The following is a 27,716-nucleotide window of genomic DNA, read 5'->3' on the forward strand; positions in this document are numbered from 1 at the left end:
AATAAAAGGGAATAAAACAGAACATTTATTTTACACAATTAAGCCTTGTGACCATGTACCTAGATGCTCAGTGAAACGTTCCTTCAGGAGATCATCAGAAGTCAATATGTGACCCACACACATTCAAGTGTGTCTCCAAGATGTATTTAATGTCCAAGTTTCATACCTGAAATCTTTATACCCAATAATGACTTTATCTGAGAGAATCCAAGCCTCTGCAGGTCTTGTCTTGACATTCATCTGTCACTTCCATTTTTCTAAATCACTGTCAAGAAAAAACAATATTAACACATTCTTACAAATACAACACTGTACAGAGTAAAAGTTCTTAAAACATCCAGTACTCTTAAAAGTTTGTAACAAAAATGAACTCTATAACAAAAATAAACATATACAGTATGCACATGTAATTTGACCTGTATCTTTAACTGACAAAAGACAGAATAACTTAATGTAAATCATACTGTAACCCCTCTTTATTTTACCTCAGACTATAGAGCCTGTCACTGAGGTGGGGGCCTGCGTCCTGTAACTTGGAGTTTAACTTTTGTAGTAGGTGGTACACAGGGTGGGAAGCAGGAGTAATTAGACACAAGAAAACTGTAAGAAATTATAACACATTTTATATTTATTTATTTATAAAATATTTTATCAGGAAGTAATACATTGAGAGTTACCTCTCGTTTTCAAGTATATCCTGGGTATTATATTACTTTATCTATCATTTTGAGCAGGGATACATACACAGAGCCACATAACCACAAAGCATTTCTGCAATCTTACTAAATCAAATCACTAACGCTGCGCCTCTGTCTCTATATATTTTTGTGAGGCTCAGGGAGCCACGTCGCTATCGGAACGCTCCTCACTCACCACAGTCCCTACGTGTCCCCGCGCCGCCTGCTCCTGCCTCCAGTCACGCCGGGTAACTGACGCGTTGCTGGCACATGCGCGCGTACCCGCTCCAACACTAAGTAAACCTTCCTCGCACAGACGTGCACATGGACGCTCAGCTCACACAGGTTGGTTCTCTGTACTCAGTCTCACTCTCTCCACCTGGACTCTGCCCAACCACATCCTTCTTGTTACACACACCTCCACGCTGCAGGCTGTTCATTGGACGCTCTCCCCTACTTATGCTGAGCTGCCCCACTGGCAAATTGGTTGAGCATAGTACCAGTTGTGTTGTGTTTACCTATCCTTGCCTCTACAGTCTTGCCCTGCCTTGCTGACCTTTGCTCTGTGTACGACCCGGCTTTCCTCGACCATCCGCTCTTCTCCAACCCTGACCTTGACACCCGGACTACGACAACGCTACCTTCTCCGACCCTGACCTCAGCACTCGTACCACAACAACTCTCCTCTCTCCAAACCCTACCTTGGCATTACCCACAACAATCCATATCTCCCCTGCACCGACCTCGGGCAAGTATACTGACTCTCCGTACCTCTCCAATCCCGACCCGGGATTTGTGGTGAGCACACCATGACAATTTTACAGTCACAGCATATTAGTTCACATACACTGTTGATCAGATAGGGTATTTGTACAATAACCTTTCATTGGAGCTCTGGATTCAAACAGATGAAGGCTGCTTGTTAATTGGAAAACATAACCTGTGTTCTAATGCAGGGGGATCTCTTTCTTTCCTTTGGCTGTTAAATCCTGTTATTTCTCCTCTTATCTGTCGCAGTGCTCCCTGATATGTCACTGTACTTCATACTGGCCAGCAAAATACCCCTCTCCTCACTCCATGAATCGGTCAGGCCCTTGCAGAGTGTCCTTCCTGCAGCCTCACAATTCAAAAAACTAACTGCCACCCAGTCCCCTCAGCAATCCTTTTCCAACTGTCACCAACTGTCATTCCACTGGCTAAGCACAGTCATATGGTCCAGTGAAATGTAATTCTTAAAGGGGCCATGTCCTGTGCTGATAGCAGACACAAGGGGGTTACACTACCAACCACAATGGACCCATTTCTAGATTTAATGCCACCACTTAGCCAACATGTTGAACTCTAACATAACTTTCATTTTCTCAGTAGGAACTTATGACTCTCACAGTTGGAAATGTCATTTTACAACAAGGAGGAAGTTTTTCCTCATGTTGGCGCGTAAAATATTTATATAGGTGTAGCCCTTGTACCCCCACCCTAAGTGATATTGGGGGGTCTGCTTCTTATCTGGCTACTTCCTAGGTGTTGTGCTGTACCTGTTGGTAAACAGGAGGGCTAAGTGCTCCGCGATGTTGTGGGGAGAAACAGGTTCACATGTTACCTTAGATCTTCCTCGGTGCAGCGCCTCCAGTCAGCATGGATCCTCTGTGATAGCAGGGATGGCCCATACTGACAACTTTGTTCTTCCTAGGGGACATTGACTCACACAGGTTCTGGTACAACTGAATCTTTATTGCATGCAGATGTTACAACAGATCAGATGCATCCATTTCTGCCTTTCCCTTCTTGCAAGGCCATGGTTAAGGCTTGAGGCCCAGACCATGCCTTATGTACTCCTCCTCCTGCCTCCTAGTGAGACAGAGGGTAGATGTATTCACTCCGCAGGGGAGGAGAGAGTGACAAGAGAGACCGTGAATTTAGGAAAGTGCCAGAATTTATAACCTGGGGTTGGTGATTGTAACCCTGCCCCTTAACAAAACAGGTTGAATACTCATTGGTCATCATACCTTACAGATGAACCAATTAATATCCTTCCCACGGGCTGGCACTCTCTGGCTATTGCTAAGGCCTGCCCTTTAATACTGCTGATACATCCACAGGCCTTGTTGAAGCAATTACCCTTCCACTGCCTGCACCTAACAGGAGTTACACTGGAAAGGTCCAGGAAAAGAAGTAGCGGCCGGAGGCTAGGCAACATAGGATTTTCAATAATGACTGCACAAGTACATGTAGCCAGGTCCCCCTTGCCCCATTCCTCCGTTGCGGGAGCAGGGGGATGAGCAGGCTACTGCCATGAGCTGCCGAGAGCCACCAGTATTGCGGGGGGACATGAAGAGGTGCAGAGAGGTTGCGGGCAAGCGGGTCGCCGGAGATGCACAGCACACCCGACAAGCAGGGGTTGCCATGTTAGGGTAGCGCACTTTCCCCAACCCCCTGGGCGATGGTGGCTATGGTATTTGTGTGGTGCTATACCTGTGGCGTACAGGAGAGCTGAGTCTCCGCTACTGGGAACCTGGGGTATACCTGAGTCATGCTCGGTAGAGCTTCCACCTGTACGGGATTCTAGTGTGTGAATTCCCCCATTACAGGACACATAAAGAATACACACTTGGTAAAGCAGAACAGTTTTACTATATGCAGCTAATATAGTACAGCCTACACACCAGGCCTCGCACGGCCGTACCTCCATTTACTCTGCTCCCTCTCAATGGAGTCACCCTTCCCCAAAAGAACCTAGGGGCCCTTAGCCACCCAACCAACCCAGTGTCCACAAGGTCAATCCCCCCACCCAATGTGTGGTACAGTGCTGCCCACTAATGTGTAAAGGTGAGTTGGTGCACTTTGTTGGGTACCTACCGGGTGTGTCCACACCTGGGCGTGCAGATGCTGTATCTGATGATGGGATCCACGGATCCATTGCCACAACCCGCGAAGTCGCCGACTCTATATTGGAAGGTGTCCAGCCTGGATGGTGTCACCATGAAGAGTGTCCTTTGTTGGAGGTTGGTGATCTGGTCCCAGACCACTGGATGCCAGGCTGCAGCATGTCCTGGCTGTGTGCCTCACTATTATGCTACATGGACAGTGTCCCTATCTAAGGGTCTGTCCCTGCAGCAACCACAAGCTGAGGGGAGTCGGGGCCTAGCTGGTGCCTAATAGGGGGTATCTGGCCTAGTGCATGTGCCACAGATACCTGCACACATAACCTACTGTAACAAAATTGTGGGTAATCAGCGCATTAATAAAGGCAGGATGCTCGGCTGGTTACCCCTATTTCGTATTTGGGATGAAGGGGTTCATTTTACAAGCACCGTACATGTATTATTTTCCCCTCTGTCCCTTATTGTCCCCATTTTGCAGGATTGTATATACCTGCCATAGTGTATAACATGGTACACTGACATTATTGGCTTTGGACACAAGATGCCGCTGCGAGCGTTAACCACAAGTTAAGTGGATAAGCATGGCGCGGTCTCTTTGTTCCATTGCAAGGTATAGGTATCCATTACTGAGACTGGAAGCCATAACTGTCACCCAGTTCCACACGTACGAGGACTTTCTGGACCCACAGATCACTGCCCTGGACCTCTACTACCTGGAGTTTGCAGCTCAAACTGCTGGGAATATTAGCAACAAATTATCCCAAACAGGAAAGTGTTGCAAAGATCGTGCACTGCTGGGGAAGTGTACTCTCATTCCCCTTCATCACTCACTATGGACCTTTGTGCTTCCTCCCTGTCCTCAATGGCCCATATGAGAATCAGCACATGAGTATAAGAAGCATCAGGATCAGCACAGAGGACCACCCTAAGTGATTCCACTCATACATGCCCGTGTGAGTACATTATATTATTGTTTACCCTTTTCATCTCTGGCAATCACCCAGATGAATTTACTGACTTGAGGCCACTCTGTGCCTCTCTTCTGTTCACGAGCTCATCTTACCAGACCTGCTCCAGCAGATGAGCCCACCTAGTGACCAGAAGGATAGCCTCCAAAGACAACGCTGAGGGATTTCGCTCACACATACCCGTGTGAGTACATATAGTCCCATTTTATTATCCTCCACCCTTTACAATATTGCTTATTGTTTTCTTGTATATATTCATTATACATTGTATATTCTTGTGTTTTCCTCTTGCATGCGCTCATCTCAACTCCATCTACACTGACATTACAGGCTTTGTACACAAGATGCCACTGCGAGCGCTAAACCACAAGTTAAGTGGATAAGCGTGTTGTGGTCTCTTTGTTCCATTGCAAGGTATAGGTATCCATTACTGAGACTGGAAGCCGTAACCGCAGTCAATTGAATCAAAGAGAGAAACAAAAAGTAAACAGCGCACAACGCTCATAGTGAAGTAAATCAAGGATAAAAATGTATTAAATATCCAAGGATAAGTAATGTGCGTACATCAGGGAAATAGTAAAACAGCATTTTATGGGACAAGTTACCCATACACCACACCAACATGAAGATCTGGACAATCACGGATCATCAGGCTCCACTGGTAAGGACACTAACAGGTCACCACAGTGATGAAGCTGGTCCACAGGGGGGGTGCGGTGAGGGCAGCAATCAAGTCCCAAATATCAAAGTCCCCCAAAGGCAAGTCTCAGTCCATCTCTACCACGGCAAACTGACTCCACGTGTAGCTCTGGGACTTCACTATGAGCGTTGTGCGCTGTTTTCTTTTTCTTTCTCTGTTTTAGCTCCTGGTGGTGTTGAGCCACCCCTCATTCAGCTGCAGACGCTCTTTCACCAGTTCACATATAATTTTGTATATTTGTTATCACTAATATTATTTTAGTGCACTTTCACACCCTTCACAGCATTGTTTATGGTTGCGCACTGATTACTCCTCTTGTATCAATTGAATCAAAGGGCTGCGGTTTCTCGTCTCAAGTGGTTCTCAGATACAGTGTATCTCCATCCCGGTTAATGGCGTAACTTGAAAGGCAACTAGCAATTGGCGTGGAAACTCGGTCAATTGATGTGAGAACTTGGTAACCGCAAGTCAATTGACATGAGAAGCCCATAGCCCAGCATTGTCAGTTCAAGAAGAAGCCATAACTCGGGAAGGAAAAGGGCCAGCAACCTGAAATTTGGTGTAACACCCCATGCACACACATATTAGAAATATAATTGTAGGAAAGGGAAACATGTATTTTTTATAAAGTGTATTTTTGCTGTAGTTTTAAATGTACAGACAGGATGAGTTTTTTTTCTGCTTTCATTTTAATGCACCCAGGGACCAAATGTTTTAACACCTATGAGCTGGGACACTTTTCTATGCAGGCTTCATAGACCCCACGCTGAGGCAGTGCCTGTGAGTCTAGGGAATTCTGCATATGGAAGAATCAGAGTCAGGATGTGTGAATTAGCCAGGATGGTCGCTGAATAGGAGATCCTGTTAGCCATATGGCCTAGCTCACACCCTGAGTCCCCCTCCCAGCCTGGGAGACGCTAGGTAGAAAAGGGAGTACACATATGCTAAGCAGGCCAGGTAGAAATGTTGCACAGGCGCTGTATTAGCCAGAAATCCCTATAGTGCTCACTCTGCAAATTGTGGGCAAGTTGGGGATTGATGAATTGGAAAATTCTCACGAGAGGGATTGGGTGGGTATGTTGAAGATAGATGCTCAAACCCTATATACATGCTCCCCGAGCTATCCCCATTGTCTTTCGTTTTTCAATAAACAATGTGATTCTAGAAATATCATGCTTCCGCCAGCTGATAAGAGTATCAACGACCCTGGAACGCAAAAACTATTATCACATCGGAACCAAGGACATAACTCTGCGCCAGGACTCCGTTAGTGCTGGGGGTATCTATCAGACCCCAAGGGACCAGAAATAACTTTGCACTATTCACAGAAGGATTGGGCTGGAAATTTGCGCCCTTGTGAAAGGACTGCACTTTAATGGACATTATTCTGGTGCTTTGCACCTTTCTGGACATTCTATCCCGTTTGTGTGCTCAATCTAGTACCCCAAAATATAAAATTGTTGTACAGGTCAGTCCCCCATGACACCTACCCCTTCCTTGTCCAAGCTCCGATTGGCGTGGTCCCTGGTGCACCAAATGTATCCTTTCTATGGTGCAGGAAATTCTGCAGCCCTATTGGCTGGTTCTTGCCATGTGAGTTGCAGCCCCATGGCATTATGGGGCTTGTAGTTCCCTTGCAGAGCAGTTCATGTGATGGCCACCACTATTCTGGTCTTTTGCGAATGCGTGCACCATCTCGTAATGGCCACCGCATGTCCCGCGCATGCACAGCATCTCGTGCAAGCGCAATTCCATAAAGATGGGGGCGCCCTGCAATTGGAGCCTCCACGGGGCTCTGATGACCCGATCGCCACGCCGGTCCCCCACCACACGTGCCCTGCCTCTGCATGACAGTGGGTCTGCCTGCCGCAACCTCCCTGCACCAACTGGCACTTACCAAATGCCTCCATCCCCTTCCGCTGCGCGATTGAAGGTAAGGGGGTGGAAAGGGGACCCAGAGAGAACCTAGCTTCTTTCTCCCCCTGGTGAACTCCCAACGTTCCTGCTTGGGACAGCGTAAAACTTAACCACAACATGAGTTATATAATAAAAATGCATAATATAACTTAACCATCTTTAACGACTTTATGAGGTTATGCATTTCAGTGAACAGTGCTACGACAGATTTCACTCTACCATGGGCCCACTGCTGAGCCACACGATGGGGTGCCCCCATTTGGTTATAGGTCATCCAATTGGGTGGATGCCTAGCTCTCTGTCTCCACCTGAATGGCTCTTCATCGACTCCCTGTGGGTAGTAGTACACACAGTCCTGAGGGTCCGCCTCTCCAAATTGAGGGTGTAAATGTCTCTACAAAGTCTCTCTGAGGTACAAAGCACGGGCTTCGAGGATCCAATGGTTGACTCGTTGGAGCCATTCTTGTAGGCATTGTGCATTGGAGTCCTTTACCCATAGCTCCTCCTGGATGTGCTGCGTGACTTTGGGGTCCCCTTTAAGAGGGTCCCTCCATAGGATCATCTACAGTCTTGTGGATGGTTTCTTCACCATCACCATGATCATGGGTGGTCTCAGAGACAGTTTCATTTACAGTCTCTTAGTTAGCGTTGGATTGTCATAGCTCACGTCTAGTGGGGTAGCGGTATCTCTGGTTCATCGTCTCTAACTTGTAGGCTAGGAAGAAGGTGGACCCTTAACCGGACATCCATATCTTTTATATGGTAGACAAGGAGGCCCGGCATCTGTGACTCAACCTCAAAGACACCGTCATGCCAACAGTCAGCGTGTTTATGCTTCCCGGGAATTCTTAGGTTGCGGAGAAGCACGGCATCTCCAAGACAGATTTCCCAGTGTCTGACCTTGTGGTCACAGTGCTTCTTGTTGTTGGCATTGAGTTGAGCAGCGGACTTCTCTGCTTGCTGGTAAGCCTGTTGCAGGTTTTCCTGAAGCCTTTGCACGTATTTGAAGTGCGTTGCGATGTGTATCCCGACAGTTGACACTCGCAGATGTACATCCACTGGCAGCCTGGCTTCTCTCCCAAACATAAGTAAGTATGGGGAGAATCCCATGGACTTGTGTCGGGTACAGTTGTACACATGTACTAGGGTTTACACATGTCGGCTTCACTCCGTCTTTTGAGAGCCTTTCAATGTGCCAAGCATGTCCAACAATGTCCTGTTGAATCACTCTGGTAGAGTGTCACCCTCCGTATGGTACGGATTTGGCCAGGACTTGGTGATATCCAGGATTTTGATTAGCTCCCGGATCAGTTTGCTTTCAAAATTCCGGCCTTGGTCGGAATGAAGGCGGTTGGGCAGGCCATAATGTACGTGTAAGACCTCGGGGAACACCTCTCCCAAAGAGGTTTCCCCCCGTGCCGCAACTTACCCGGCGCTCCCCGGCTCCGGCTCCACAGGTTCACCGCCGTGAGCGGGACCTTCCTCCCTGGTCCCCGCGGCTGTCTCAGGACGCATGCACGCATGCGCGTGCACACTCACGGACCTTTCTGTCCTCCCACAGGAGGAACTCCCACCTCCAGCTCAGGCCGCGCGCACCTCCCCCACATGGTGCACACGCCTGATGCGCGTGCACCGCCCACAAACCACGCATCAAGCTCATCAGCTGTAGCACATTCCCTAACCTATCCCTGCATCTCATGGTGCCGCTCCTCCATCCCTCCCCCTCTTCCCATTGGGCTCTGTCCAAATTTATACCCTGCTCAACCATTCCTTATTTGGCTGAGCATAGCTTTGTGTGACCTGCGTTACCCACGGTCGTGCCTGCCTTAGTGCTTTTTGTCTCTGTCTCTTCTAGTGATCTCCTGTGTACCGAACCAGCTTGACTGTGGACCCGCTCTGGATTTCGACCTTTGGCTTGCCCTCTGACCTCCCAAACTCTCCAACCCTCCGCCTCGGCTTACGGATTCCTACCTACCTCCCGGGTCCAAACCCAAGGCTCTCGGCACCGACTATTCTACTGGAACTTCCCAATTATCCGGCGAATATCTGAACTTTTACCATTTCTTCCGTGCAGTTCCGGACGCCTACACTGGCGACACACTTTATTCGAGCTCGGCTAGTCCCACGAATTCGGGTATACCCGGGTGTATTGAGGTTTGTGACTGTTTTCTGCCCGAGTGCATTGGGTTATCTTCCAGGCAGGGATTGAAGCATTTTATTCCCGCTGGCTGCAATACTGCACAGTATATATATATATATATACTGCATTACAATTCATGAATTTATGCCATCTGGTAGACACGCGAAGCATTGCAGCCTATTAAATCCTAATCATTATCATTTAACAGATCAGCCGCCTGTCAGCCAGGCATGAACCCAGGCTGGGAAGGCAAACGCAACGGGGCTTGTCAGAGGTGAGGAGCGGCGCATTCCAGGTATCTGCCAGGTACATACTGGGTATTTGCTCGAATAAAGTGTGTCGGTGCAGTACTATCCACCTTCCAGGCGTGTCCCCGCAGCTGTGTGTGCAAGTATTACCCTTTTCACCTCAGTTCCGGGGTCCCTCCTTGTCCGTGGTGAGCGCAGTGTGACATTATACTCAGCCCAACGGACATGGACCCCGGAGAGGTTGATCAACCCAGTGCCATGGATCGACTCCTTCAGGTGGAGGCACAAATCAACTCCATGTTTCAAGAGCTCTCAAAAATATCTCTGTTGCAGCATTCCCCAGGCTCCTCTGCCTTCTCTGGATCTCCCCATGGCCTCGGACCCTTGCCTTCCGGCCCCTAATCGTTATGCAGGGGATCCACACGAGTGCAGAGGATTCATCAATCAATGTGAGATCTAATTCGAGCTGTCCCCATCGCGCTTTCCTACTGCACGCTCCAGGGTGGCCTATATAATCTCTCTATTGACTGGAAATGCCCTGGTCTGGGCATCCCCTATCTGGGAACGGAGGGCAGACATGATGCACGATTATCCCTGCTTCCTCCGGGAGTACAAGCAAGTATTTGACACGCCTGGTCGCAAGATCACGGCAGATTCCTCTTTGTTCCATCTCTCTCAAGGTACTCTCTCCGTCGCCCAGTATGCCCTGGAGTTCCGGACCATTGCGGCAGAGACCTATTGGAATGATGATGCCCTCTCTGCAGCCTTCTTGCAGGGACTATCCGAATCCATCAAGGACCAGCTGGCGACTCTGGAGAGACCCATCAGATTGGAGGACCTCATTGCAGTCTGCATCCGCGTGGACCAGCGCCTTCGGGAGAGAAGACTTCAACGCGCACTCCCTCGTGCCGCCTCTCCCTGGTCTACCAGCCGCAGTCTTGTTCCTTATGTTCCCCAACCTATAGATGAGCCTGAACCTATGCAGCTCGGAAGTCATCGGCTATCCGCTTCTGAGAGACAGCGCCAACGAGATGGTGGACTGTGTCACTACAGCGGGCATTCTGGTCATCTGCTGGCGAGCTGTCCCCTGCGGCCAGGAAACGCCAAAACCCAACGAGGTATGAGGGGGTCTCGTTGGGTACAATTTCTTCCTTTTCCCCTTCTCCGAAGAAACTTCCTACTCGGATAATGCTGTCCATCTCTCTTGCCTGGAATAACTCCCAGATTCCCACCTCCGCATTCATAGATTCTGTGTCTCAAGGAAACTTTATTGATCAGGATTTTGCCAGCAGAAACAATATTCCTTTCCAATCTAACAAATACAAAAGAAACAGCGCAAAAAACCTCATAGTGTAGTATGTATAAAAAATTATATTAATATACCAGGTGAGTATTGCATGTACATCAGATAAAATAATTACTGGCAGTACATGTATATGGACATGTTACCAATCAGCCGTTGATGGGATAAGCTGGTCAGCAGGTGGATTTTCTTCTCCTATATCCTCTCCTTTGTTGCTCTCTGCATGGATCAGCGCTGCCGTGGTGTAAGGCGTTAACCCAACATCGTGGTTTCAGCAGCCCGGGTGAATTCGTCTGGTCCGCGACTGTTACTGCAGAGAAGCAGGCTCTCACTTCCTGGCTTTCGGCGTGTGACGTCTGTGTGTGTGCGGCGCGCATCAACGGCTGATTGGTAACATGTCCATATACATGTACTGCCAGTAATTATTTTATCTGATGTACGTGCAATACTCACCTGGTATATTAATATAATTTTTTATACATACTACACTATGAGGTTTTTTGCGCTGTTTCTTTTGTATTTGTTCTTCTAGCCTTGGTCTGTGGAGCCATTCCACGAATACAGCTGCACACCTTCACCTATAAAGTAACAGGTTTTATATATTTATATAATCACTTTATTCACTATAAGAATATCACATATTTGTTCACAATTATTAGAGCGCAGTTCACTCCTTTTTTGTTTCTATCACTTTCCAATCTAAAACTGTTCCCGTCGGCCTGGAGGCCATAGACAGACGCCCACTCCAACTAGCTTTTATTTCCCTGAAGACTTTCTCTCTATCCCTATCCACAGAGGACGGTCACCAAGAAAAGATTACCTTGGACGTGATCCACACTCCATCGGTGGAGGTGATTCTGGGATTCCCATGGTTGCAATTGCACAACCCACAGCTGGATTGGACTAACAAGGAACCCATACGATGGAGCCCTCAGTGCCTCAAGACTTGTCTTCCCCCAAAACAGACGATAGTCGGAGTGGAACTACCCTCGGAGTACAAAACTTCCCTCCCAGCGGTTTACTGGGACCTTGCAGATGTTTTCGACAAAGTACGTTCTGAGGTGCTGCCCCCCATAGAGCCTTTGACTGCCCTATTGACCTTCTTCCCGGTGCCACGCTACCTAAAAGCCGTTCCTACCCTCTTTCCATGCCGAGACCCAAGCCATGTCCGAGTATATCCAAGATAATTTGAAGAAGGGGTTCATCCGGAATTCGTCACCTCCAGCTGGAGCCGGATTCTTCTTGGTCAAAAAAAAGGATGGCTCTCTTCGCCCCTGTATTGACTACAGAGGTCTCAACAAGATTACGGTCAAGAACCGTTACCCCCTGCCACTCATTTCCGAGCTCTTTGACCGCCTACAGGGGGCAACAATTTTTTGAAAACTTGATCTCCGCGGAGCCTATAATCTTGTCCACATCCGCCAGGGTGATGAGTGGAAGACCGCCTTCAACACCCGGGATGGGCACTATGAATACCTAGTCATGCCCTTCGGCCTGTGCAATGCCCCGGCAGTCTTCCAGGAGTTTGTCAATGAGATCTTCGGCGATCTCCTCAACAGCTTCGTGTACCTTGATGATATCCTCATTTTTTCTAAATCCCTCCCTGACCACATTCAGCACACCAAATTAGTCCTGTCCCGCCTTCGAGAGAACCGTTTGTACGCCAAGCTGGTGAAATGTTTTTTTCATCTATCTTCCATTCCCTTTCTAGGATACATCATTTCTAGCACAGGTTTCTCTATGAACCCAACCAAACTCAAAGCTGTCTTAGAATGGCCGCAACCCACTTCCCTAAAAGCCGTACAGCGGTTCTTAGGATTTGCGAACTATTACCGTAAATTCATCAAGAACTTTTAATCTACAGTGGCCCCCATCACTGCCCTGACTAAGAAGGGAGCTAACACAGCAGCCTGATCCCCTGCAGCCCTCCAAGCTTTCGACTCCCTAAAGAAGTCTTTCACTTCCGCCCCAATCATGCGTCATCAAGACCCCAGGCTTCTCTTTACCCTGGAGGTAGACGCATCTGATATCGGTGCAGGCGCCATCCTCTCACAAAGACAGTCCCCACAGGCCAAATTCCACCCCTGCGGGTTCTTTTAAAAAAAAAATATTCGGCAGAACGGAACTACGACGTCGGAAATAGAGAACTCCTGGCTATTAAACTCGCCCTTCAGGAATGGAGACATCTTCTGGAGGGAACAGAGACCCCCATTTCAATCCTCACGGACCATAAAAACCTACTATATATTGAGAGTGCATGTCGTCTTGGAGCACGTCAGGCTCGATGGTCCCTTTTCTTTTCGAGATTCAATTATCTCATATACTACATCCACGGCTCAAAAAAACAAAAGGTGGACGCACCCTCACGGCAATTGCTGTACGAGGACAACTCCGAAGATACCTCCGAGACAATCTTAACCCCCAAATATATAATCTCGGCCAACTCTTTCAATATCCTAGACCAGGTCATGGCAGCACAGTCTAACCTCCCGAGAGGCCTTAAGGTGCCGGTCGGCCGTCTATATGCAGCTCCACACTTCCTGAAGAAGATTCTAGAGTGGGGTCATTCTTCAAAGTCAGCCGGTCACCCATGTATCAGTAGAACCTCTGACCTCATTAGCCGCACCTTTTGGTGGCCTACCATGTCGGAAGATATTTCTGAATATGTGAAAACCTGTCCAATCTGCGCCCAGGTCAAGATCATTCATAAAAAGCCTTACGGTCTCCTATGACCCCTGCCCATACCGGAACGCCCTTGGAGTCACCTGTCCATGGACTTTGTTGTAGAACTTCCGGTCTCTAGGGGGGTGAATACCATTTTAGTAATCGTGGACCGGTTCTCCAAGCAGGCCCATTTGTCCCTCTCAAAGGGCTGCCCAATTCCACCACCCTGGCAGACATTTTTATTAGGGAAATATTCCACATTCATGGAGCTCCTCTTTCCATCGTATCCGATCGGGGTACACAATTCATCTCCAAATTCTGGCGGGCCTTCCCTCGTAAGATGGATATCACCCTCCATTTTTCTTCCGGGTATCACCCCCAAATAATGGGCAAACCGAGAGAACAAACCAGACATTGGAGCAATACCTCCGGTGCTTCGTTGCGGACTGTCAGAAAGATTGGGTAGATTTTCTCCCATGGGCAGAGTTCTCCCATAACTCTTTAAGGAACAGCTCCACACTGAAATCCCCCTTTTTCATTAATTATGGTTTCCACCCGGTTCAGCTCCCCATCACTTCAGTCCCTTCCGGAGTCCCAGCAGCGGATGACCGAATCAAGGACCTGCAGGAATCCTGGAAAAAGATCCAAGAAGCTCTGGGAAGGGCAACCCGCAGACAAAAAGCACAGGCAGATCTCCACCGTCGACAGGCACCAGTCTTCAAATCGGGAGATAAGGTCTGGCTCTCCTCCAGGAACATTAAACTGAAGACCCCTAGACTCAAACTGGCCCCCAGGTACTTGGGCCCATTCTCAGTGGTGGAACAAATCAATCCTGTGGCATATCGCCTGGAACTTCCCCCATCCATGAGAATACCCTCCGTGTTCCACGTATCTCTGCTAAAACCTGTGTCCCAAAGCTCACGGTTCCACAAAACACCAGATGGCCCTAAACCAGTCATAGTTCAGGGGCAGGAGGAGTTTGAGGTTCAGTCTATCCTAGATTCCAGAAAAACGAGGGTTTCGGTGCAGTATCTGGTTCACTGAAAGGGCTTTGGCCCAGATGAAAGATCTTGGGTACCCTACCACCAAATACATGCCCCCAGATTGCTGAGACTCTTCCATTCTAAGTTTCCCCAAAAGCCATATTGGAGTCGTACTGAGGCCGCTCCTCAAAGGGGGGGGTACTATAAGACCTCGGGGAACACCTCTCACAAAGAGGGTTCCCCCCGTGCTGCAACTTACCCGGCGCTCCCAGGCTCTGGCTCCACAGGTTCACCGCTGACATTAAGACAGTGGTTGATCACTGTGAAAGACAGTAGCTGTATTTTCTGGACAACTTTTTTAGTGGTGCCTCGACTGTCAATGGAAACTAGGCTTATTTATAGGCTTGTATAATACGTCACAATAGTGTGAGAATTACATTGGAAAGACATTACCATTTTGTACATTAATGGCATTTTGCGTCATACAATGCATCGGCCCTGGAAGGACAATCTGGTGGGGATTGAATTTGCGTGACTGTTCAAATGTTATTTTTTTGACTTGTTGCTTGTTTTAACTTGTATTAATAAAGAAATCTTTTTACTTACACAAGACCTGCACAACTCCAGTACTCGAGTGCCGCAAGCAGGCCCGGTTTTCAGGATATCCTGAATTTTTTTTCTTTATTAATAAAATTTAAAACAAGGATGGTGTGCTGAACACCAAGTCAGGCCTGCACAACTCCAGTCTTCGAGGGCCGCAAACAGGCCCGGTTTTCAGGATAACCTTGAAAACTGGGCCTGTTTGCGGCCCTCGAGGACTGGAGTTGTGCAAGCCTGACTTACTGTACTGTACACCATCCTACTGTAAATGTTTTGACTTTCTGAACAAAAATGTTTTTACTAGCAGTACACCATACACCTGTAAATGTTTGGACTTTCTGTACTGTACATAAATGTTTTTACTAGCAGTACACCATACACCTGTAAATGTTTTGAATTGCTGTACACTTTAAATGTTTTTAAATTGTATTTGTAAATAAATGTTTTTACTTGCTCCATAAATGTTTTTGTACTTACTCCACCAATAAAAGAAAATGTTGATGTTTTAAATTGTTCCATTGTCTCCTTTTATACTGTAACAAAATACAGTGTTTCTAGAACATTCAGTACAGTACTGTCCAGGCATACTGTACAGTACTGTACTGTATACTGTAGGCATGCTCAGTACATCACAAGAGTATTAAAACAATACATGCTGTACGGGTATAGAATACACATACTGTATGTACTGGAATACATGTAGAATAAATGCATACTTTTTATTTTTCGGGTTTATTATACAGTATATATATAAAAAAAGTATTGTATACGTTCTGAAAATAACAGCATACTGTTTCAGGTTTTCTATGAAGCTTTCAGTTACAGTATTCTATCCTAATCAATAACAACGGCCACTAAACTGATGACTCCGGTACGTGGTTTTTTTAAATCCGATTCAGCAATGTGCAGCAGGCATTGTTACACAAAGCGATATTATCCATCGAAATCCCTCCATTTGCCATTTTCCGCATGAGATGACAAAGTTTTCTTTTATGAGGAAAAATAAAAGTACATGTTTTACTGTAATGGTCAGTCAGTCCCCTAAAGAAGTTCCCACAGTCAGTCCCACCAATAGTTTTCTCGAGGGGCGTCTCCTGTTCACATGCGCATGGGCCTACTGTCGATGTGATGACATGCATATGCGTTTCAAGAAGGTTCCAATGCGCATGCGCCTAGCTTTCCACCAATTGTTCAGTATCTACTGTAGAAGCTGCTCAGCCAATGATATTGCTTACAGGAGAATCGCTTGACTGTGCATTTATATTGATATTTCAAAACAGAATAAAATACGGCAACATTACTCACCATAGACTTTGCCAATCAGCTGGCGCCGAGCCACTGCCAGTCCCGTATTCTTGATTATACACCTAGTTAACAGGTGACAGCGGAACTACTACACCTGTAGTCAGCTGATGAGGCTGGAAATCGCTTTGGTACATGCAAGCTTGCTGGAATCTGTACGCGAAATCCAGTTCAGGCTGCAGGTATCCAGGCGGGGACAGACAGCAAGGGTTGCCGGTCACCAGGTTTTCACTGACGGTCGGACCGTTATTGGAAGCCGGGGCTGGCGCAGGCGCATTGCTTGCTTGCGACTGATGTTTCTTAGTTGGTTTTAACATGACCTTTCGCCTTTTGAAGTCTCCATGATCAAAGATACGGGAAAAATCTGGTGCTACACACCAATACCCTCCTTTAACACCGTGTGCGGGATCAATAGGAAAAACCACGGATCGATACATAACTTTTTCCTTATTGCACGCTTCCACACATGAGCATCTGGTGAAAATTTGTAAAAGTCATAGTTTTCGATAAAATACTGATAAATTTGACCAAATGTTGCCATCTTATCATCTGTTGCATTAACCGCGGTCCATATTAAATAAGCGTACGTTAAGTCGGGTTTTTGGAACACGGACCGCTGTGGCGCACTCATGTCGGGACTCGCAGGACAATAAAAAAATTCCAGAAACTGTGCATGTAATTTTTAATATGAAAAGCCTAAATTGCTACATTATTGTAACTTCTTCAGTACCAAGGTCAATTTACAATGGGCCACTGTCACTGTGGTATTTTTTTGAAACACCTACAAGTCGACACATTACTGAAGCGCATGCGCATTACAACTCATGAATATCTGCCACCTGGCGGATACGCAAAAAATTGCAACCAATTAAATCCGAACCATTATCAATAAACACATCAATAAACAAATCAACCTGCGGGTGACGCCGGCATGAATGCAACATGAATGCGGCATGAACGCGGTGAAGTGCGTGGCATACGGAAAAAATTGGAGATAGAGAATAAAAGGGGCCGCGGCTGTATGAATCATTCTCGTATTAGCTTTATTTGCTCATCCCACAACGCAGTATAAAATAAAGCGTTTCGTATCGTACAACCTATAAATTCCTTGTTTAAGACCATTAGAATGATTTTTGAAGAAATGTCTGAATGGCTAAAAAGCGTTTACCTTGTTGACAATTTAGAAGAAATGTAGTAAGACTGAATCAGTGTGACATATAGCCAGCTGCAGAGCTTACTGAGAAGATGCAGAATGTTGGCAAGCACTGAAAGTGTATGCTTGTCTATAGAAGAAAAACTATCTCAGTGACATAAACCTTAGTAATGTATAGCAACTATTGAAAAGGATGATAATGAGGGACAGCTGTTGCATTACTGAAAGAAAGCAAAACATCTCTGGGATCAAACATTATTATATGTCAAAGCTAAAATGCATTAGCATGTTAGGATCATCAAAAATCATAAAACCTCAGCAAATGTATAGCAGCTGTCCCAGCCCACCAGAAAGCATTTTGAATAATTCATTTGGTGGACAAAACAAGCCCAAACTTCAGCATATCTCATTTTAGTTCAGCTTTCTAAAGCATAACACAGCTATTGATTTAGCCTTTGCTTTTATTTCGAATGGAAGACATTAACAGTTGTATGTTTAATCTCTATTTTCCTCCTTAATAAACTAATGCAGCAAAGCAGAAGCCTTGTTTTGATACTAGGACAATTTTGTCTTGTGTTTTATAAAGATTACTCCAATTTTGAAAAGTTCTAAATACTCTATGGGGTAAAGTAGATCCTGAGAGGTCCTTAAACATGGTGAAATATGTGAAAGTGCATAAAGGGTTAAATAAATTGCAATTAAAACTGGTAAATAAACAGAAATCTTTTAGCATTAGGAAGGGAATTGTGAGTGCACAAGTTCCTTAGTGAAAAGTAATATATATATATACAGCACCGACATTGTTTATTGCACTAAATCACGACGGCACGCCGAGATCTACCCCAGCTGCCGCCAGTAACAACCGCGCGCCGCCGCGTTTCCCCCACGCACCCCCCCTCCACTTCGCGCGCAATTTAAATCCCTTCCCGACCCCGTACCCGGCTCCTGCTCTGCCCCTCTGCTTCCCCGCACCCCCGCTTACCTTCATTTGATCTCCAGGGGTGTCGGGGAAGCCAGGGGAAGCCGGGGAAGACGGGGAAGCCGGGCGCGCATGTTACTGTGACGTCACAGTGCGCCGCCACGCGCCGCGGCTACCCGCTTCCCAGCCGCATGGAGCCGGCGGCTTTTGCTTCAATAAGCAATGTCGCTACTGTATATACAAATGTAAATACAACTGTATGCTCATCTGCATGTCTTAGGCAGGTCTGCAACCCCGCCTTTCACCATTATCACTCAGCACACAGCACTTCCACTGCAGCAAGGGATTCTGGGGAATGACATGCAAATGAGCACACAGAGCCACTTTTTGCTTCAAAAAACATTTTTAACATGGTTCCCTATAGGCTTAAGCTGCTGCATGGTCACAGCTTTGAGCACAGTCAGGGTTAAGGTGCATACCCAGAAAACCCACCCACAGACAGCTGTTTTGACCTTTATGGGTCTCATCAGTGTGGGGTTGGTAAACTGGGTATTTGCTTTGCTTTGCTGTGGAGGGTTTTTGTCACTTTTTTTACTCACCATAACTTAACTCAGTATGTATATATATATATATATGTAGCCAGGTCCCCCGTGGGTGTCTGTCCTGCGACCCCTCACCTGTGTTCTCCGCTGCCGTGGGCCACTCGATGGACCCGCCGGCACTTCTGGAGGGTGGGGGCAAGTGCAGGGAGCGCTTTGCCGTTCCAGCGGTCCCCGGCGGTTCCCGAGCAGGGCGTCGCCATCTTGATGAATGTCGTGCATGCGCAGTAAGTCCCCGGTGGCCCTGCAGAGATCGCGCATGCGCAGGACAGCGCGAGGAGAGCCTGCGAAACCCTAGCCTACCAGGGAAGGCTCTAGGCAGGGACTATGAGTCCCCTGAGCCTCTGCGCACCCCACGTGATGCCAGGGAGCCAATAGGGCTTAGGATCTCCCTAGAGGGGGAGAATAGATACTTTCCGCGCGCTTCAGAACGGCAGTTGGACCTGGGAGCTAGGAGGGAGCAGGAAGGGTGTAGGGAGCAAGTGAAGCTCCTGCACCAGGTAGGTTTCCAAATCCCATGTAGGCCCCAACTCACCCTCAGGCTAGTGGGTAATTGACAAGGGACGGCCCTAGGTTAGGGACGCTGCCCTTAGGTTTGTGAGGTGCCTTATTGTCCGGTCACAGTGGTCAGTGCTGTGAGGGCGGACAAGAGGGCATAGGATGAGGTTGCAGTGCATTGCTGCAGGGATTAGGAGAGGCAGGTAGCGTGAGTCAACTGGGGGGGTCATAGCGGTAACCAATCTGGGGACCATGGCCCAGGGCCGCGTTACGAGTAGTGGGGGTGCAGGGGGTCAGGGACCTACCTGCATAGAATAGGCGACCTCGTAGGCCCTAGGAGATTTCTCCTAAAGTATTGCAAGATTGCTGTGCTGTAGGGACGGCCTATAGTACAGCGAGTGTCATGTTGGTTCACGGAGTCAGTTAAGGACTTCTTTGGTTACGCTGCGCATCCGTGCAGAAGGTTGGCCGCCGTTCTTCGTTGCGGTTCAGAGGCTATCCTGGTGGGATCGTCCTGGAGAGGGGTTCCGGTGTTCTTCGGTCACCGGATCCTTTGTGAAGCCAGTTGCAGATCCGAGCACGGGAGTGCTCGGCAGGTACTCTAAATCTACAAGTGCACCAACAAGGCCTATCACACTCACAAGGGACATAGTGGCTGCGCAGTCACACATATCATTCTTACTGTGTACGGAGGAGGTGGAGGTGAAGGAGGAGGTGGAGGTAGCATCTTGCATGACGCAGTGTATAGTGTCGCCTCTAGGGAGGGACACCGGTTAATATATGTACATGTGTATGAGATTGCCTGCTAGTAAAGTCATTGATTATTTTACCTACGTGTGGAGTGCTATATATATATTTCATGCGAGGAACCACTCCCCCTCTGGTGGGAGACATCGCAGGTGGAAGCGCTGCACCCACTATAGTATTGCGTGAGTAACCCCAGGCTCTCCGTGGCAGAGACTTAGGCCATGTGAGCCTACAGGTAACACAGCACATGGTAGCCGCTTGCTAGCGATAGGAAGCAGGGTTACATTTGGAGGTGCTGCTGAGATCGGACCTGGGGTGCGCTATTGCAATTTTTTTCAAATTTGTCCATCATGGTGGTAAAGTCCGGACACGAGGTCCTTGCCTGGGCTTTGAGGCAATATATGGAACCCGGCTAGGTGGTGGCGGTAGGGGGGCCTTCCCGCAGATATACCTGCGGTCAGGGTCGAGTATTATGTGCGTAAAATTCCGGGGTGGCCACACGCCTGTGTCTTAGCGGAAGAACATGACCCCACGTCCCCAAGGAAAACGATACTTTTTGTGGCAACCAACACTGAGGATATATGCTTGTCAGAAGCACCACACACACTGTTTCTGCCAGGGGCTCCGTCTGAGGGGTACCCCTTAATCTACGCCGACCCAGTAAAGTGGCGTCTCCCGCCAAAACAGGAGAGCGCACGTGTTGCTTGTCTTCAACTGGAACCGAAATGTGTTGCAGCAGCCTGTCCAGGTTTGGCGCGAAAGCCCGAGGCCTGCCCCCGCAATGTGAGTGGCGCAGCGCCGAGACAGAACTGCCCCTTGGAAGAGCGTGCCCCTCCTATGGATTCCACCAGGGGGAGCAATCACAGTGCATTTCATCAAGACCCTGTTGCCGTAACAGATTTATTCCCCTCTGCGGATGAGATAGACTGTCAGGGGGTACACCCCAATGCGTATGTGCCCTGGCGAGCGCCAGGAATAGGTGTCCTTACGCTACTGTGCCCCTGCCTGCAAGAAGCCTATTACCAGGGAGCCGACCTGTCCCAGTTACCGCTAGACGTCCATATCACCGAGGTGGATGGAGAGCCGGGTGTACAGTATTTTAACCCTACCTGTGATTGTCCTAGAGGCGCACTGGCGTGGGAGCCCGAAGGTGATTGCTGCGGTGCAGGGTTCGTGAAGCCTATTATACCCCAGCCTACAGAGCCAGCCAAGGAAGAAGAGGAGGAGGCCGACCTCGATATTACCATGAGTTATGCTGATATTCATTTTTTTCTAATGTCCAAGGCCTCCGGGGACCCGTGTGTCCAAAACCATGTTGCCGACACGGTTCCAGACCCTCTCCAAGGGAGCATCCTAGTGGTAGAGCCGGAACCTCCGACAGCGGAACCCGTGAGGAAAGAGACGCCTGATGTCTCTACCCCGGTGGCCAACGCCGTTGCTGGTCCACCTACCTCAGCTGTGGAGGTTGTGGAGGGTCCGTGTGCCCAAATGGACCTTCTAGATCCCGGCCCGGTGCTGGAGCCGCCGAAGGCCGAGCTGCCAATGTTGGTCCGAGACCCGGTTCCCGAGCAGGAACCACAGAGCCCAGAAACCATAGAGGAAGAGGTTGACGTCCCATCGATGGCGATGCGCCTACCGGCAAACCACCCCAGCGGGGATACAGAGGACCGGAGGAGTCCGGACACCGTCCGACAGCACGTGCTGGTGCCGCAGAAGAGTCCATTGGCCGTGGCGGCTCCCAGTGTGTTGGAGGGACATCAGGAGGAAGAGGAACACGGCGCAAGGCCGCGGAGGGGTGAGGAACCTCCTTACTTCCCGCAGGCCCCGATGGAGGCGGCCATAGAAAAGGCCCATGATCTGAGTGTGAGTCCGTGCACTCCAACCCAAATAGTCTCAGGACTGGGATCCCACGCTCCCGAAGGCATCACTTCAGAAATGGCTAATGGAGTCAACAGAGACTATGCCGTGCCAGCTAGGGAAATCGTTGCCTTCTTCATGCGCAACACGGAGCGGTTTGTTCAGCATGTCGTGGATAGAGGAAAAGGTCAGGACCTCCCAGTATACCGTAAGTGCAAGGCGGATGGCTGGGTGAAGGTCTGGCCAAGAGACATTGCACTATTCCTTTCACCAGGGGGAGGAAGTATAAAGGAGCATGTGACTGTCACCCTCGAGCGTGCTCCCCAAGACATTTTTCTGGGGAAGACTCTTGGACACAAAAGTGAGGTACCCCCATCTGATCAGTTAGGGGCACCCCAAAAATGGTCTCAGCAAACAGCAACCACTCAGCTGGCCTCAGTTATCATATGTGATCTGTCTTATACCCTGTGGTGTAAAGGTAACCGTTTTATGTTGTACATATCATGCTATGCATTTTTATTGTATAACCTTATTCCATGTGACGTCGTTCCCCAAGCGGGGACGTTGGATTTTTCACCAGGGGGAGGATGTAGCCGGATCCCCCGTGGGTGTCTGCTGTCCTGCGACCCCTCACCTTTGTTCTCCGCTGCCGCGGGCCACTCGATGGACCCGCTGGCACTTCTGGAGGGAGGGGGCCAGTGCAGGGAGCGCTTTGCCGTTCCGGCGGTCCCCGGCGGTTCCCGAGCAGGGCGCCGCCATCTTGATGAAGGTCGCGCATGCGCAGTAAGTCCCCGGCGGCCCTGCAGAGATCGCACATGCGCAGGACAGCACGAGGAGAGCCCGCGAAACCCTAGCCTACCAGGGAAAGCTCTAGGCAGGGACTACGAGTCCCCTGAGCCTCTGCGCGCCCCACGTGATGCCAGGGAGCCAATAGGGCTTAAGATCTCCCTAGAGGGGGAGAATAGATACTTTCCATGTGCTTCAGAACGGCAGTAGGACCTGGGAGCTAGGAGGGAGCAGGAAGGGTGTAGGGAGCAAGTGAAGCTCCTGCACCAGGTAGGTTTCCAAATCCCAGGTAGGTCCCAACTCACCCTCAGGCTAGTGGGTAATTGACAAGGGACGGCCCTAGGTTAGGGACGCTGCCCTTAGGTTCGTGAGGTGCCTTTTTGTCCGGTCACAGCGGTCAGTGCTGTGAGGGCGGACAAGAGGGCATAGGGTTAGGTTGCAGTGCGTTGCTGCAGGGATTAGGAAAGGCAGGTAGCGTGAGGCAACTGGGGGGGTCATAGCGGTAACCAATCCGGGAACCATGGCCCAGGGCCGCGTTACGAGTAGTGGGGGTGCAGGGGGTCAGGGACCTACCTGCATAGAATAGGCGACCTCGTAGGCCCTAGGAGTTTTCCCCTAAAGTCATGCAAGATTGCTGTGCTGTAGGGACGGCCTATAGTACAGCGAGTGTCATGTTGGTTCACGGAGTCAGTTAAGGACTTCTTTGGTTACGCTGCGCATCCGTGCAGAAGGTTGGCCGCCGTTCTTCGTTGCGGCTGCAGAGGCTATCCTGGTGGGATCGTCCTGGAGAGGGGTTCCGTTGTTCTTCGGTCACTGGATCCTTTGTGAAGCCAGTTGCAGATCCGAGCACGGGAGTGCTCGGCAGGTACTCTAAATCTACAAGTGCACCAACAAGGCCTATCACACTCACAAGGGACATAGTGGCTGCGCAGTCACACATATCATTCTTACTGTGTACGGAGGAGGTGGAGGTGAAGGAGGAGGTGGAGGTAGCGTCTTGCATGACGCCGTGTATAGTGTCGCCTCTAGGGAGGGACACCGGTTAATATATGTACATGTGTATGAGATTGCGTGCTAGTAAAGTCATTGATTGTTTTACCTACGTGTGGAGTGATTATATATATATTTCCTGCGAGGAACCACTGCCCCTCTGGTTGGAGCCATCGCAAGTGGAGGCGCTGCACCCACTATAGTATTGCTCGAGTAACCCCAGGCTCTCCATGGCAGAGACTTAGGCTCTGTGAGCCTACAGGTAACACAGCACATGGTAGCCGCTTGCTAGCGATAGGAAGCAGGGTTACATATATATATATATATATATATATATATATATATATATATATATATACAGTGTTCGACAATCCTATACATTTACACAGTAAATATTGGCCCAAGTAGAACACGTGCTTGTTTTTAAAATATCCCTGGTCGTGCTGAAATTTTCCCTGCTCGCGCTGAAAAAAAAAAAACTCCACCTACCTGATTGCTGATTGGCGTGCGCTCCCAGGCTTTGTGGGCGCGCGGCCAGACTCTATATGAGCCCGCCCCCAACAAGCGGCCATTCTTTCAGATCTATTGGAGAGTAAGTACTCTCCAATCTATGCATGCTGTGGCCCCTCTGCTCCTTCCCTGCCTCCTGCAAGCCCCCTTACTCCCCGCTTCCCACACGGGGCAGGAGATGGTAGTGGGGTGTCCCCCCTTCTGTCCCTGTCCCAGCTTACCCCGGCTTCCCGCCGATCCCCGCGCAGGGTTGGAGATGTTCACGGAGGGGGGGGGCGGGGGCGAGCGGGGCAGTGGTGGTGGTGGTCGCGCGGCCTTTCCTCTTCTTCCCCCTGTCGTGTGTGTGTGTGTGTGTATGCATGGGTGTGTGTGTGTATGCATGGGTATGTGTGTGTGTGTATGCATGTGTGTGTGTGTGTGCATGGGAGAGTGTGCCTCCCCCCCACCCTGTCGCCTCCCCCCCACCCTGTCGCCTCCCCAAAGATTACACTAAGCCCAGCTATCTTCATGACGGCGCAGCCTGAGGTGTGTGGGGGGGGGGGATGCCGGTCTGCCCGTCTGCCCGTCTGCCCGTCTGCCTGCTTGACCACTAGCTTCATGCCGTCGAGTGGAGCAGGGCAGTGGCGGTCATGGCGGGGCTGACTGTCCCTTGGGGCGCCCGCTGGGGGACACCTCGCAACATGCCTGCCACCTCCCCAAAGCTTCCACTACGCCCGCGTGAGGTATGGGGGGGGGATGTCGGCGGGTGGGTGGGGGAGGAGTGTGGTGGTGGTGGTGCTGGTCGCGGCCTTTCCCCCCCCCTGTATGTGTAGAGTGTGTGTTTGTGTGTGTGTGTGACACCAGAGGTACCCCCCCAATCATTCACCCCCCCCACACAGTCAGTCACCCCCCACCCCCAGTCAGTGTCAGTCACCCCCCACCCCCAGTCATTGTCAGTCACCCCCCACCCCCAGTCAGTGTCAGTCACCCCCCACCCCCCACCCTCAGTCAGTGTCAGTCACCCCCCACCCCCAGTCAGTGTCAGTCACCAACCCACCCACCCCCAGTCAGTGTAAGTCACCCCCCACCCCCAGTCAGTGTCAGTCACCCCCCACCCCCAGTCAGTGTCAGTCACCCCCCACCCCCATCAGTGTCAGTCACCCCCCCGTCAGTGTTAGTGACCCTCCACCCCCAGTCAGTGTCAGTCACCCCCCACCCCCAGTCAGTGTCAGTCACCCCCCCCATCAGTGTCAGTCACCCCTGCCCCAGTCAGTGTCAGTCACCCCTGCCCCAGTCAGTGTCAGTCACCCCTGCCCCAGTCAGTGTCAGTCACCCCTGCCCCAGTCAGTGTCAGTCACCCCTGCCCCACCCACCCAGTCACCCCTGCCCACCCAGCCAGTCACTCAACCAGCCAGTCACTCACCCAGCCAGTCACTCACCCAGCCAGTCACTCACCCAGCCAGTCACTCACCCAGTCAGTCACTCACCCAGCCAGTCACTCACCCAGCCAGTCCCTCACCCAGCCAGTCACTCACCCAGCCAGTCACTCACCCACCCAGTCAGTCAGTCACTCACCCACCCAGCAAGTCACTCACCCACCCAGCCAGTCACTCACCCAGCCAGTCACTCACCCATTTAGTCACCCAGCCACCCATCCAGTCCCTCACCCAGCCAGTCACTCACCCAGCCAGTCACTCACCCAGCCAGTCACTCACCCAGCCAGTCACTCACCCAGCCAGTCACTCAGTTACTCACCCACCCAGCCAGTCACTCAGTCACTCACCCAGCCAGTCACTCAGTCACTCAGTCACCCACCCAGCCAGTTACTCAGTCACTCACCCACCCAGCCAGTCACCCACCCAGCCAGTCACTCACCCAGCCAGTCACTCACCCAGCCAGTCACTCACCCAGCCAGTCACTCACCCAGCCAGTCACTCACCCAGCCAGTCACTCATCCAGCCAGTCACTCACCCAGCCAGTCACTCACCCAGCCAGTCAATCACCCAGTCAATCACTCACCCAGCCAGTCACTCACCCAGCCAGTCAATCACCCAGCCAGTCACTCACCCAGCCAGTCACTCACCCAGCCAGTCACTCAGTCACTCACCCAGCCAGTCACTCAGTCACTCACCCAGCCAGTCACTCACCCAGCCAGTCACTCAGTCACTCACCCAGCCAGTCACTCAGTCACTCACCCAGCCAGTCACTCACCCAACCAGCCAGTCACCCAGCCTGTCTGTGTATCACCCACCCTCTGTGTGTGTCACCCACCGTTCCCCCCAATGTGTCTCCCCCCTCTGTCTCCCCCTACACTCTCTCTCTCTCCCCAAACACTCTCTCTCTCTCTCTCCCCCCACACTCTCTCTCTCTCCCCCCACACTCTCTCTCTCCCCCCACACTCTCTCCCCCCACTCTCTCTCCCCCCACTCTCTCCCCCCACACTCTCTCCCCCCACACTCTCTCTCCCCCCACACACTCTCTCTCTCTCTCCCACACACTCTCTCTCTCTCCCACACACAATCTCTCTCTCTCCCACTCTCTCTCTCTCTCTCTCTCTCCCACACTCTCTCTCTCTCTCTCCCTCTCTCCCACACTCTCTCCCTCTCTCCCACACTCTCTCCCTCTCTCACACTCTCTCTCCCACTCGCTCTCCCACACTCTCTCTCCCACACTCTCTCTCCCACACTCTCTCTCCCACACTCTCTCTCTCTCCCACACTCTCTCTCTCCCACACTCTCTCTCTCTCCCACACTCTCTCTCTCTCCCACACTCTCTCTCTCTCTTCCACACTCTCTCTCTCTCCCACACTCTCTCTCTCTCTCTCCCACACTCTCTCTCTCACACACTATCTCTCTCTCACACTCTCACTCTCTCTCACACTCTCACTCTCTCTCACACTCTCACTCTCTCTCTCTCACACTCTCACACTCTCTCTATCTCCTCACACTCTCTCTCTCTCTCCTCACACTCTCTCTCTCTCTCCCCACACACTCTCTCTACCCCACACTCTCTCTCTCCACTCTCTCTCCCCCCACTCTCTCTCCCCCCACTCTCTCCCCCCACACTCTCTCCCCCCACACTCTCTCTTCCCCCACACACTCTCTCTCTCTCCCACACACAATCTCTCTCTCTCCCACTCTCTCTCTCTCTCTCTCTCTCTCTCTCTCCCACACTCTCTCTCTCTCTCCCTCTCTCCCACACTCTCTCCCTCTCTCCCACACTCTCTCCCTCTCTCACACTCTCTCTCTCTCCCACTCGCTCTCCCACACTCTCTCTCCCACACTCTCTCTCTCC

Source organism: Ascaphus truei, chromosome 2 (genome assembly GCF_040206685.1).
Source record: "Ascaphus truei isolate aAscTru1 chromosome 2, aAscTru1.hap1, whole genome shotgun sequence".
Classification (NCBI taxonomy): Eukaryota; Metazoa; Chordata; class Amphibia; order Anura; family Ascaphidae; genus Ascaphus; species Ascaphus truei.